The sequence below is a fragment of the Syzygium oleosum genome, unplaced genomic scaffold (genome assembly GCF_021117445.2).
Source record: "Syzygium oleosum isolate NSW1041296 unplaced genomic scaffold, Sole_v2.1 Sole_v2.55, whole genome shotgun sequence".
Lineage (NCBI taxonomy): Eukaryota > Viridiplantae > Streptophyta > Magnoliopsida > Myrtales > Myrtaceae > Syzygium > Syzygium oleosum.
The window spans coordinates 1,327,528-1,339,847 of NW_026607539.1; the positions used below are offsets into that span (position 1 = coordinate 1,327,528).

The 12,320-nt window shown below is 40.4% G+C and overlaps 1 pseudogene; it reads right to left on the reverse strand.

The window, feature by feature from the left end:
* Positions 1 to 2,189: 2,189 nt before the first annotated feature.
* LOC115690909 (serine carboxypeptidase-like 18) lies at positions 2,190 to 12,076 on the reverse strand (annotated as a pseudogene).
* Positions 12,077 to 12,320: the final 244 nt, after the last annotated feature.

Sequence of the window (12,320 nt, forward strand, 5' to 3'; positions counted from 1 at the left end):
CTACTCAAAAGCGGTTACGACACTCACACTATAAATACCATCGCTCATCTACTAGAGCCCCCCTTCCTCATCGCACAAATCAAACAAATTTACTATTTCTCAATTGTCTTTACTTTCCTGCATTATATTTATTATCTAGACTCACATCGTTGATTAAATTTCAGCGTGTTTCTGTGTTGTAGTTTACATATCTGCGCCGTCGATTAAATTTTGGCGTATCATCTTTGTGTGTTCAGACTTTGTCATCGATTAAATTCCAGCACAATTTGTTTACGTTTGATTCCATCATATAACCTATATTTTCCAAGCCTTGTCGTCGATTAAATTCCGACACAATTTGTATTTGTACAGTCCCGTTTGAATTTAAGTTGTTGATAACCTTATCACATGTGATATATCCTATCCAGAGTAGGCGTAGAACTTGTCTCCTTCAATTAAACGTTGAAGAACGACTTTCAGTGAAAAATATTTCATCGCGGGAAAAATTTCGGTGAAACATCTTTTTGGCATGCCCAATGGAACCAATGTGACTGATTTGAGAAGATACAATGGTGCGTACGAGAAATCAACTCGATCCTAATAATGCTGTTGGTAACAATTTGTCGTTCACCCTCACCTGTGGCCGACGAGGGTTGCTGGCCCATGCTTGTGGCCGATGACTCGCCGGCCCACAATTGGGGAACGAAAAGAAAAGAAAAGAAAAGAAAAGTAATAAAATTATTTGAAAAATTAAAAGAAATTATCTACGTCAGCGTCGGCATGCCAAGTGGGGTAGCCGGCATCCATGTTAGTGATTTCCAGCGAAAATTTGCCGGATGGAATACATTGACAAAATATGAAAATGTCTAGAATTAAATTTGAAACGATTGAAATGTTTAGGACTGAATTGGCGCAAGCGCAATATGTTTAGTACTATTTTTATACTTTTCCCAAATTATGTGATCCCAAAGTGTTTGCGCCCCCTTGCAATCATTGGCCTTAAATGTATTGGCCTCGTTTGGTTTAACATTTGAAATGAGCATTGGAGCTTTAAAGTCCCTTGACCAAATGCAAATAGAGTTTGGCAATTATTTTGGAGCACTTTGGGGAAATGTAATTGCATTTTCAAAGGCCTCTAAAGTCCTTTAGCCCAAGGCGGGTTTGGAGGCACTATGGCAAGTTGCATTTTCGGAATACTAGTAGCACTATTCATGGACTGTTCATCTTCCCCAAGATTCTGGTTCGGAGGCCGTCGACCGCCGCCTGAGGGGTTGCGAGACCCCAGCCACCTCCGCCTAGGGGTTGCCCGACCTCCGGCCACCGCCGCCTAGGGGTCGCCAGACCTCCGGCCACAGCCGCCATTACCTGGGTCGCGCGACCTAGGCGCCGTCTGAGGTCAGGCGACCCCCAGGCGGCGGTGGCCGGAGTCGCGCGACGCAGGCAATGCCTAGGTCACGTGACCTCAGGCAAGGCTGGCTGGCGGCCAGATCTGGTCGGCGGAGGTTGGCTGGCGACCGTTTTGGCCTGCCGGTAGTTGAGCTCCACCTCAAAATTTTTTTTATTTAAATATTAGCAAAAATCCTTTACAAAATTAGTTTTTAGCAAACGGTATTTAAACCAAAGTTGTTTTCAAATGTGATTTTAAAATATACATTACCAAACATTATTTGTATTTTGAAAAACTCATTTAGCCCAAAAACTTTTGCATTTTGCTAAAAACATTCCCCTAAAGTCGAATCAAATAAGCCCAATGTCGTTGAATCGCACAAGGTACGTTTCCATCCGTCATTCAATGATTGTGGAGGTGCACACGGAAGCATCGCTTCCGAGTACATAATTCGGATCATGTCAATCGGAAGTGCCCTTAGGGCCCATATCAATTGTACTCCAGATGGAATGGCTCTACTTTCGAGGCATTGATCGCACAAGATGGGAGACAGGTCGGTGCACCGAAAAATGTAAAGTATGCTTAATCGGCTACTTATCAAATACTGTATTACCGCTGACTATTGTTAACAACATTCATGCAAGAAAAACACTTTAAGGTGTCATGAGATTATGGCGGAGGAGCTCAATCTAAGACGGAATTCGTAGAGATGAGCGAGGACATCCATTTCAGCATCATTCCCGAATAGGAGCACCGTAAATTTATTCCATCGACGATGTTCGTTATATAAATCAGCTAATTAAAAGGGAGCTACAACTGCAAATTAAATGTTGCAATAGTCAAACCACCTATTAATCATCGCAAAACATTCCTTGGGCTTGTATTCCGGAGCTGTGTGTCCCGCTCCCTGCTCAAAGGAGTTCATACCACTCTTGAAACGTACGACTCACAAGTTCTAAAGATATAATGGGAATGAAATTCGAATATGAAAATGGGAAAAATAGAAGAAAAAGTGTTTGTAAAATAGAAATTATTGGATATGAATCTCCTTGCCTTGACGGTTGTATATGTGAGAAGGGATGGAAAGTAAGAATATAGCGTAGCATACCTACAAGAAAAGAAGAGACCAAACTAAGCACAAACGACTGAGAAACTTGTACTTTCATTGCTTATTGAAAATGTAGGAGCCTCATTTGATACAATCCGCATAAGTACAGGGATGTCAAGACAATTTGTCAGAAATTGAACTGCACAATAGCTAGAAAGTTGTTATCTAAATCAAACCCGGCAACTTGTCCATCAACGAACCACGCATGCCTATCTTGAGAAATCGTCAGATTTAGTATATCAATCCAGTGGCTTGAGTTAATTCCCACGTATGGGATGAGCATATCATGATCACCACTACATAGCAACAAAGTATAATAAGTGAAGCAAGTAGCTCGACTATGAGCCATAAATCATGTTGCAAAGAGGTGCTTAATTACCTATAAATAAGCGCCCTAAATCCCCTTTTCATGAGCTCTTTGGGTATGTCAATGACGTCTGTAACAGTGTATGTGTATGATAAAGTCTTATTGCACCTTACCCACTTCTCAATTGTCCCCTGGCTTATCAGTAAAAACATCAAAAAGCATAGACAAAAATAGATAAAAAAAGAAAAAGAGAAAAAAGATTTAAAAGTGATTTTATTTAATTATCATTACCCATTGACATACCTCTCGGATATGAAGAGCATCTTGAACCGCTCCATCGCTAGCCCAAGTATAGGAGTACATATAGTTATAACTCTACAGGGAAAAAGAAAGATCTAATTAATTTAAGTCCATATTTGTTTTCACTAAGCAAAAAAATCCTTCTATTTTCTTATCAAAATTTTAAAATATTATTCTAATTTTAAAAAGTTTAGAAAAAATTATATGCGATTCAATGTGTCATCATTTTATATGCTGTGAAAGTTTTGAGTGTTTTGAGTATAAAGTAGTCAAAGTGCGTACGCAATAAGATATAAATAAAGAAAAAGGTATAAGTTAAAATACTATTGAAAAGTCTATAGAAAAAATGACACAAATAGTCATTGAACTTTGACCAAATATGCAATGTAATCTCCGAACTTTTAATTTGTTTAATTTGGTCCCTAAACTTTAGCCCAATGTATAATGTGGTCCCTGAACTTTTAGTAAATATTCAATTTAGTCTATAGACTAGATAATCCAGGGACTAGATTGAATCTAGAGATATCATAATTCAGAGAGTAGATTGAATATCTATTAAAATTTTAAGGACCATATTGAATACTGAATTAAATTTAAGGGACCATATTGAATAAATTAAAATTTTAGGAATCACATTGCACATTGGGCCAAAGTTCGAGGACCATTTTGTGAAATTATCCCAATTCTATTTAGAAGTTGTATCCTTTACTGAAAATTAAAAATTGTGGTAAGAAGTTAAAAAAAATGAAAATAAAAATTGAATACTGACTCGGCACCAAACCCGGGGAGCTTCCAGGGTGGGAAAAAGGAGAAGTGGAAGGTCTTCACTTACTAAGCTGGAGTCCCACATATCACCCATCGTCGATTTCGGAGTCACATACGCACAATTGGGTTCCAGTATATATGTTCTCCAGGCACTAAAATTAACAAAAGTCAAGATTCAGCACATGAAATTTTGAAAAAGACAAAAAGAAAAATTATCAGGAATGGGAAAAAGAAGAAAAAAAAAGCAAAATTATATAGGAGAAAGGAAGACAGAATGAATGCGCACTAACCTCGGTCACAACTTTAAGGTCATCAACACAATTGAAATTACTTTCGTTGATGATTATGTAATTGCCATTACAGTCAGTTTTGGGAAAATTACCAATTCAGTCCTAAACCTTTTGCAATTGTGCTAATTCAGTCCTAAACTTTTTTTTTTGGCCAATTCAGTCCTAAACCTTTTGCAATTGTGCCAATTCAGTCCATCCGGCCACTTTTGGCCGGCCGGCGCTGACGTGGACGCCGGCCGGCGCCGGCGCGGCTGACGTGGCAATTTTTAATAATTTTTTTTGATTTTTTATATTTTTTTCTCTTTCTTTTTTTTTTCTAGCCTATCTTCTTCCCCGGTTGCCGGTCCGGCGACCGGCGACCGGCGAGAGGCTGAGGCGGGCGAGGTCCACCTCGCCGGCCATGGGCGAGGCTAGCCCTCGCAAGACGGCGAGGAGCTAGCCTCGCCGTCGCCGGCACGGGCGAGGAGCCGGCCTCGCCGTCGCCGAGCGAGGTCGACCTCGCCGGATCACGGGCGAGGCCTCGCCCGGCGATAGCGAGGCCGCCCGGATCCGGCGAGACCTCACCGTCGCTGGCGAGGTCGACCTCGCCCCGCGACGGCGAGGTCGACCTCGCCATGACCTCGCCCGGCGACGGCGAGGCCTCGCCAGATCTGGGCGGCCTCGCTGTCGCCGGGCGAGGCCTCGCGCGGCGACGGCGAGGTCGACCTCGCCGGCGACGGCGAGGTCGACCTCGCCCGGCGACGGCGAGGTCGACCTCGCCCGGCGACGGCGAGGTCGACCTCGCCGGCCTCACGCCTCTCGCGGTCGCCGGACCGGCGACCGGGGAAGAAGATAGGCCGAAAAAAGAGAAAAAATAAAAAAATCGAAAAATAATAAAAAAATTATTAAAAATTGCCACGTCAGCCACGCCGGCGCCGGCCGGTGTCTACGTCAGCGCCGGCCGGCCAAAAGTGGCCGGATGGACTGAATTGGCACAATTGTAAAAGGTTTAGGACTGAATTGGTCAAAAAAAAGGTTTAGGACTGAATTGGCACAATTGCAAAAGGTTTAGGACTTTTTTGGTAATTGTCCCGTCAGTTTTAGCTTACTGAAAATGCACAAAAAAGGCTGACATTAATTTTCGGGTTAGACTTATTAAAAAAAAATAAGTGACTAATGGGGAAAGAATCAATGTGGAAAAGAATTCCCAAAACACGCAGTTCTACCTTCTATTTTCTCACTTTTTTATGAAATTAACGATACACTTGATGCATGTGATACATCTAATATACATCTCAATAAATCTTTTTCACAGACTACGCGGTAAAGAAGATCAGGAACTTTTTTTCACATGATATACTGTAGACGCAGTAAGAACCGTTACCTCATATAGCTCATTTGATATATGAGCTTTCAAATGAGCAAACCGGACTCCTGAGTTAAAGTCACTATTTACATTTGTTATTGGGTTTCCGAGCAAGTACCCCTGAATCGAACTCGACCAATAAGTTTCGTCATTTCAAAAGGTAATGCAAATTAAGGGACAATTATTAACGTGATGATAGTGATAGTTACCTCAAGATTCACTTTAGGCTTCACACCGGCTTCGTTTCCTGAGAGAAATTGTAGCGGACGAAGATTAAAACATGGGTTTGGCTCCAAAATAAAAAAAAATACACAATTGTCTTTTAGGACGAATCTGAGTAGACTTTTAGTTTTAATTTTTTGTTTAATTTAACTTTTGGGGTGTATACAAAAGTTTTCAGAATATATAAATAGTGTATGACTAACCATACCTTTAGCAACTTGCAGAGTGATCATTGGAGCAATGATACCCGAGTAAGAATCCCCAGCAATGCAGAGTGGGCTGCTCGGAAACTCAGGATGGAGCTTAACCCACTAATCGCAGCTCAAGCAACAAAGCCAAAAGATAAAAGGAAATTATGGATTTTAATTATCTAGAGGCTCTCTTTTAAATGAAGATTCTTCTTTCGGGATAATTAACAAATCAATCCTAAATTTATTATACATATACCAATTCAATTTCAAACTTTTTGATTTTGCCAGTACAATCCTAAATTTTTTTAATGCGAAATTCCAATATAGTCATTTCAACCAATTACAACCGGAAATTGCAAACGCCTAGTGATTATTAGCTGTCCTATGTGGCACGTTGACGTGGGCAACATTACTTAGAACGACGTCTTACGTGGACTACCACTTCATCGATTTCCGGTGGTAATTGGACGAAATCACTACATTGAAATTTCGCGCAAAGATTTAAAACTACATTAGCAAAATCAAAATGTTTTGTATAGAATTGGCATCCGTACAATAGATTTACGGTAGAATTGGTTATTTTCCCTTCTTTTTTCACTTTACCTTCCTCAGAAATTCATAAGTTTCAGTGGCTGAGATGTTGTCCACTACAAAAAAACTGGATTTTTGCCACGAAAATTTGCGACGAAAAAATTTTCGTTGCAAATTTGCGACAAATTTTCCAACGAAAAGTAAAATTCGTTGGAAATTTCCAACGAAAAATTTTTCGTCGCAAAGTTCGTTGGAAATTTCCAACGAAAAAATTTTCGTCGCAAAGTTTGTTGGAAATTTCCAACGAAAAAAAATTCGTTGGAAATTTTCAACAAATTTTGCGACGAATTCAAAAAAACCCGGTATTGTTCGGCATTTTTTAAATTCGTTGGAAATTTCCAACAAATTTTCCAACGAATTTCCATTTTCCGGGCCATTATTTCAGTGTTTACAATTTTCGTTGGAAAATTCGTTGGAAATTTCCAACGAATTTTTTTTCGTTGGAAATTTCCAATGAATTTTCCAACGAATTACAAAAAAACCAGTTACTGTTCGGCATTTTTGATATTCGTTGGAAAATTCGTTGGAAATTTCCAACGAATTTTCCAACGAATTCCAAAAAAAACCCGGTACTGTTCGGTATTTTTTATATTCGTTGGAAAATTCGTTGAAAATTTCCAACGAATTTTCCAACGAATTTCAATTTTCCGGGCAATTACTTCAGTGTGTATAATTTTCGTTGGAAAATTCGTTGGAAATTTCCAACGAATTTTTTTCGTTGGAATTTTCCAACGAATTTTCCAACGAATTTCACTTTCCGGGCAATTATTTTAGTGTGTACAATTTCGTTGCAAAATTCGTGGGAAATTTCCCACGAATTTTGCAACGAAAACCCTACTTGTTCCTTATTTTCGCGCTCGTTATTCTCACAACTTTCAATTTCCACATTCACTCTCTCTCTCTCTCTCTCTCTCCTTCGCCTTCACCTTCTCCCTCCGTCTCCCCCTCCGCCTCCGCCGCCGCCCCCCCTCCTCCTCCGGCTCCGGCGCCATGGACACCAAGCCTCCGACGCCCCCGACGGCCCCGATGCCCCTGACGCCACCAAGCCTCGTCGCCGGCGAGGGCCGAGCTCGCCCGGATTTGGGCGAGCTCGAGCTCGCTGGCCATGGCGAGCTCGGCCCTCGCCATGGCCGGCGAGGCTAGGAGACGACGACGGACTTGACGGGCGGCGGCCCGGAGCCTCGCTCCCGCCCCTGCTGCCGCTCGCCGCTTCTTCTTCATCTTCGGCCATGGCGAGGGCCGAGCTCGCCATGGCCGGCGAGCTCGAGCTCGCCCAGATCTGGTCGAGCTCGGCCCTCGCCGGCGACGAGGCTTGCCCTCGCCGGCGACGAGGCGGGCCCTCGCCGGCGACGAGGCTGGCCCTCGCCGGCGGCGAGGGCTATTTTTCGATCAAAAAAAAAAATTTGACCAAAAAAATTCTTTTTCGATGGAAAAAAAATTTCCACGATTTTTAACTCGACCAAAAAAATTTGTAATTTCCAACGAAAAAAATTCGTCGGAAAAAAAAATTCGTTTCCAACGAATTTAGCCACGAGTTTTCCAACGAAAAAAAATTTATCGTAAATTTCCAACGAAAATTGAAATTTTTCGTTGGAAAAATTTCCGACGACTTATTACCAACGAATTTTTTTTCGTTGGAAAATTCGTTGGAAATTCGTTTTCCAACGAATTTTTCCAAATTTTTCGTTGGAAATTTCGTCGGAAAAAACATGTTTTTTTGTAGTGGTCGTTTATGTTGTAGCTTTCCCAGCTATTTGCGTGGGAAAATCCAGTTCCAACTGGTTGATCTAGGAATATAATATTCGCCACCTATGTGGACATTAATTCGCCAATATTTTTAGTAGAGCTAATCATGAGCCTAATGGCTTGTTAACCCTCGTTCAAAACATTTGAATTAGAGAATAAAAGGGATAAAAAAAAAATTAATATCTTTTTTATTAGGGTGAATACCACGAAAAACCCTAAATTAGTATATATATGATAAATTTACCAAAACTAATTTTTTGACCACAAAAAATTTTAAGCCGGTATACTTGTAACAAATTTACCCCAAACTATTTTTTTGACCACGAAAAACCTCAAACTGGTACAAATGTAACAAATATACCCCAAACTAATTTTTTGTCAACGAAAAACCCCTAACTGGTCAACCTGTGACAAGTTTACCTTCATTTAGCTTCCATCAAATTTTATTGTTAAATTTGCTAATCGGAATGGCACATGGTGATGTGGTATGGTGACGTGACAAGTCCATGTAGAAATCCATAGGGTAAATACCATGAAAAACCCCGAATTGATACACCTGTGACAAATTGACTAAACAAGTTTGAGGTTTTTCGTCATATTAACCAACCACGCCACCATATGTCATCCACGTCAGCAAATTTGACGGTAAAACTTGACGGAAGTTAATGAAGGGTAAATTTATCACTGGTGTACCAGTTTAGAGTTTTTTACTGTCAAAAAATTAGTTTGGGGCATATTTGTCACAATTATACCAGTTTGGGGTTTTTTGTGGTCTAAATATTAGTTTAGGGTATATTTGTCACAGGTGTACTAGTTTGAGGTTTTTTGTGGTTAAAAAATTATTTGGGTAAATTTGTCACATGTGTACCGATTTAGGATTTTCATGGTATTAAACCTTTTTATTATGAACGGCTCAGCGCCCTGCCCAGCTCATTAATTAGGTATACTCAACGATTAATCAACCAAATTATGAGGTTCATGTAGCAAAAACCACAGCCAAGATGAAAAAAAAATCAATTATTGTTACCTTTCTCCATGAATATGGATTCAATTTTAGAGTTGGTCTGAATGTAGTAGAATTCTCGTAATCGAATGTAAATGGACCTGCATTCAATGAAATGAATATGCCGCATTTCACGTATTATAATTCATAAATTTCAAAATCTAATGGCATATACATTTCCTCTAAGAACAATACACAATCTTTATTCGTTCTAATCGGCTTCTTGCATTATTTGTACTATTATCGTGATAATTACATAACGTACTTTCTCAGATACAACTTACATAACTATGAAAGGGCCAATTTGAGAATCCAATCGAGCGTGGAAAATTAAAAACTCAGCACTTAATGGGATTAAACCGATTTGATGACCATAAACAGAATTGACTTAAATGATCCAATTAAGTAAAAAAAAACACCTAATCTAGTAAGTAAAATAGGGTTACTAAATTCGTTCAACATAAAAATAATTTATGGTAATTAGAATTTGCCAAATATATTAATCTAATCTGGCCTCCATTCCAAACAAAATCAAACTAAACTTTAATCATGCGAACAACAATATCTGATAAGATCTTAGATCGATTAGATCGATCAAAACAATCTCAAGTTCAAGATTAGTAACATTATGTGTTTGACATTTTACGAAAACTTTGATGCCTCAGGCAGAATTATCTTGCACTTTCGTACTCTGCTCAAATCCTTATACACTAATGTAGAATTGAATGAGAACTATCCACCAAGGAAGAAAGAAAGAAGGCAATGGAAGAAGAGATGCAAGCCTTAAAAGCATAACAGGATGTAAGATGTAGGGGTAACTGATTTCAGGATGCATGGGTTCTAGACCTGAAACTTATCCTGTTAGAACTGGTTCCCAATTTTTGGAATCTGGAACCTACCCTACTTGCCCTAAAACCGACCTTGGAACCTAATTTGTTTTTCTGATTTGGTTCCGAGGTTTACCCGAGAACCTGTTTTCTTTTGTTCCTTCTTTTAATTTAATTTTTTATAGCAAAATAATGTAAGCAACAAAACGGTTCAAAGTAAAATAGGAACAAATGCAAGCGAGCAAAGGCGAGTCAGGAATGAGTGAGGGTCGCAAGACTCAAACGAGCGAGGGCGAGCCTCGAGCAAGCGAGGAGGAGGGCATCACGAGTGAGAGAGAAAGTTATGAAGTATTTGAGTGAGATTGGAGAGAATAGAGAAAAAGACGTCAAGAGAAAAATTAAAGTTTTTAAGCTTTATGAAACCGATTTCAAATTTGACCAGGTTACTGAGTGGTTCTTCACTTGGAACTGTGAATTGGACCGGTTCCAATAGGACTTGGAATCGGACCGATTTTCAGGGCGGTCTGGTCACCGGTCCAGTTGCACAGCCCCAGTGAGATCTTGTACCAAAGCTGAGAGGCCTCAAACCCTCGTCTTGTCAATGAGTTTACAAGGTAAGACTCAAATTGATGACCCAAGGATTTCTTAAGACCACGGGTTAGATTATGATGAGACATCTGGTTTAATAGATAAAATCATGACATGTGAATGAGTTATGAAGCTCTAAAATGGATGGAAAGAATGCTTTCCTCCACGGAGAGTTAGATTACGAGATTCGCATAAACCAATGAAAAAGATTTGCAAATACCAAACTTGATTTTCATGTACTGAAATGTCTTTCTCAATAGAAAAAAAATGAATATCTTTAATTGAGCTCATTGCCAAACTGTTGATATTTATACACTAACTAATCATTAAGTGATATCAAATTATTCCGGCACAAAAAAGGAAAAACAGAAGAACATTTTCCCTTCTTCGGGATGGAAAAACAACAAATAATCTCAACAGAGAAGAACAGAGAACGATTTCGATCTCTACTCAATTCCTGTCAGAAGTATCAAAAGATATAAAAAGGAAGTTACTGATCTCGTATAACAGTCCGGAGAGGGCGGAGCAACCGGGGCTGCCTGTGAGCCACAGCACCAGAGGGTCATCTTTTGGACTCCTCTACGACTCGACGAAGTAATAAAACAGCTGAACATCTTCCAACTCCCCCACTCCAATGTATCTAAAACACAAAAAGGAAAAGAATCAGAAACGACATGCAAAGATTCAAACACACATGATGATCTGCAGATCCCGGTCGAAACACCAACCCGGTGTGTCGACTAATCTATCGACTGTATTGAGAGAGAGAGAAAGATTCAAACACACATGATGATCTGCATATCCCGGTCGAAACACCAACCCGGTGTGTCGACTAATCTATCGACTGTATTGAGAGAGAGAGAGAGAGAGAGAGAGAGAGAGAGAGAGAGAGAGAGAGAGAGAGAGAGAGAGAGAGAGAGAGAGAGAGAGAGAGAGAAGGGGTGGGCGGCTTCACTGACCCGATTTCGAGATAATAGGGGAGGTCACCGAGCAATCCGGGAAGAGACTTGACCACTGTATGGGAGAGTCCAGATTGGAAGAGAATGTTGGGAATACGCAGTAGAAGCTCAATACCTTCATTCGAGGGAGATCGCCAAGAGCAAGCCCAAGTCCGAGCCCGTCAACATATCTAGTTAAACTCACTTTCATTCAAAAGCTTAAGCCAATGAGTTATGGGCCAACTAAGATATATGAACTGCTCAATACCACACCAATTCTTCAATGTGGAACTTTTCTAACATAACCCACACATGCATCCTAACAATCTCCCCCTCGCGTGTGAGCTCCAGTATTAGGTTTGCTCTCCCTTAATTCAGGTATTCTTCTGCACCAACTTATTTCAACTTGAATCTCCAAGTCATAGCAATGCACCCGCAACTATGCATAGCAACCATCATCAACTGCTAACTTAGGATTGCATCACCCATGGTCTCTGTCTCGCGTTACTAGACCAACTGGCCATGGTCTCTTCTTGCCAGACCAACCGTGATGACAATAGCGTCGATCATAAGATTTCTTTCTTGAGATATTCAACAAACACCGGAACAGATTGAGGTGGAGCACCAATCAACCATCGACTCTTATACCATTTGTTGGAACCATGCAATAGAAGCTTGATACTTTCACTCTAGGGAGATCGCCAAAAGAAAACCCAAGTCCGAGCCCGTCAAT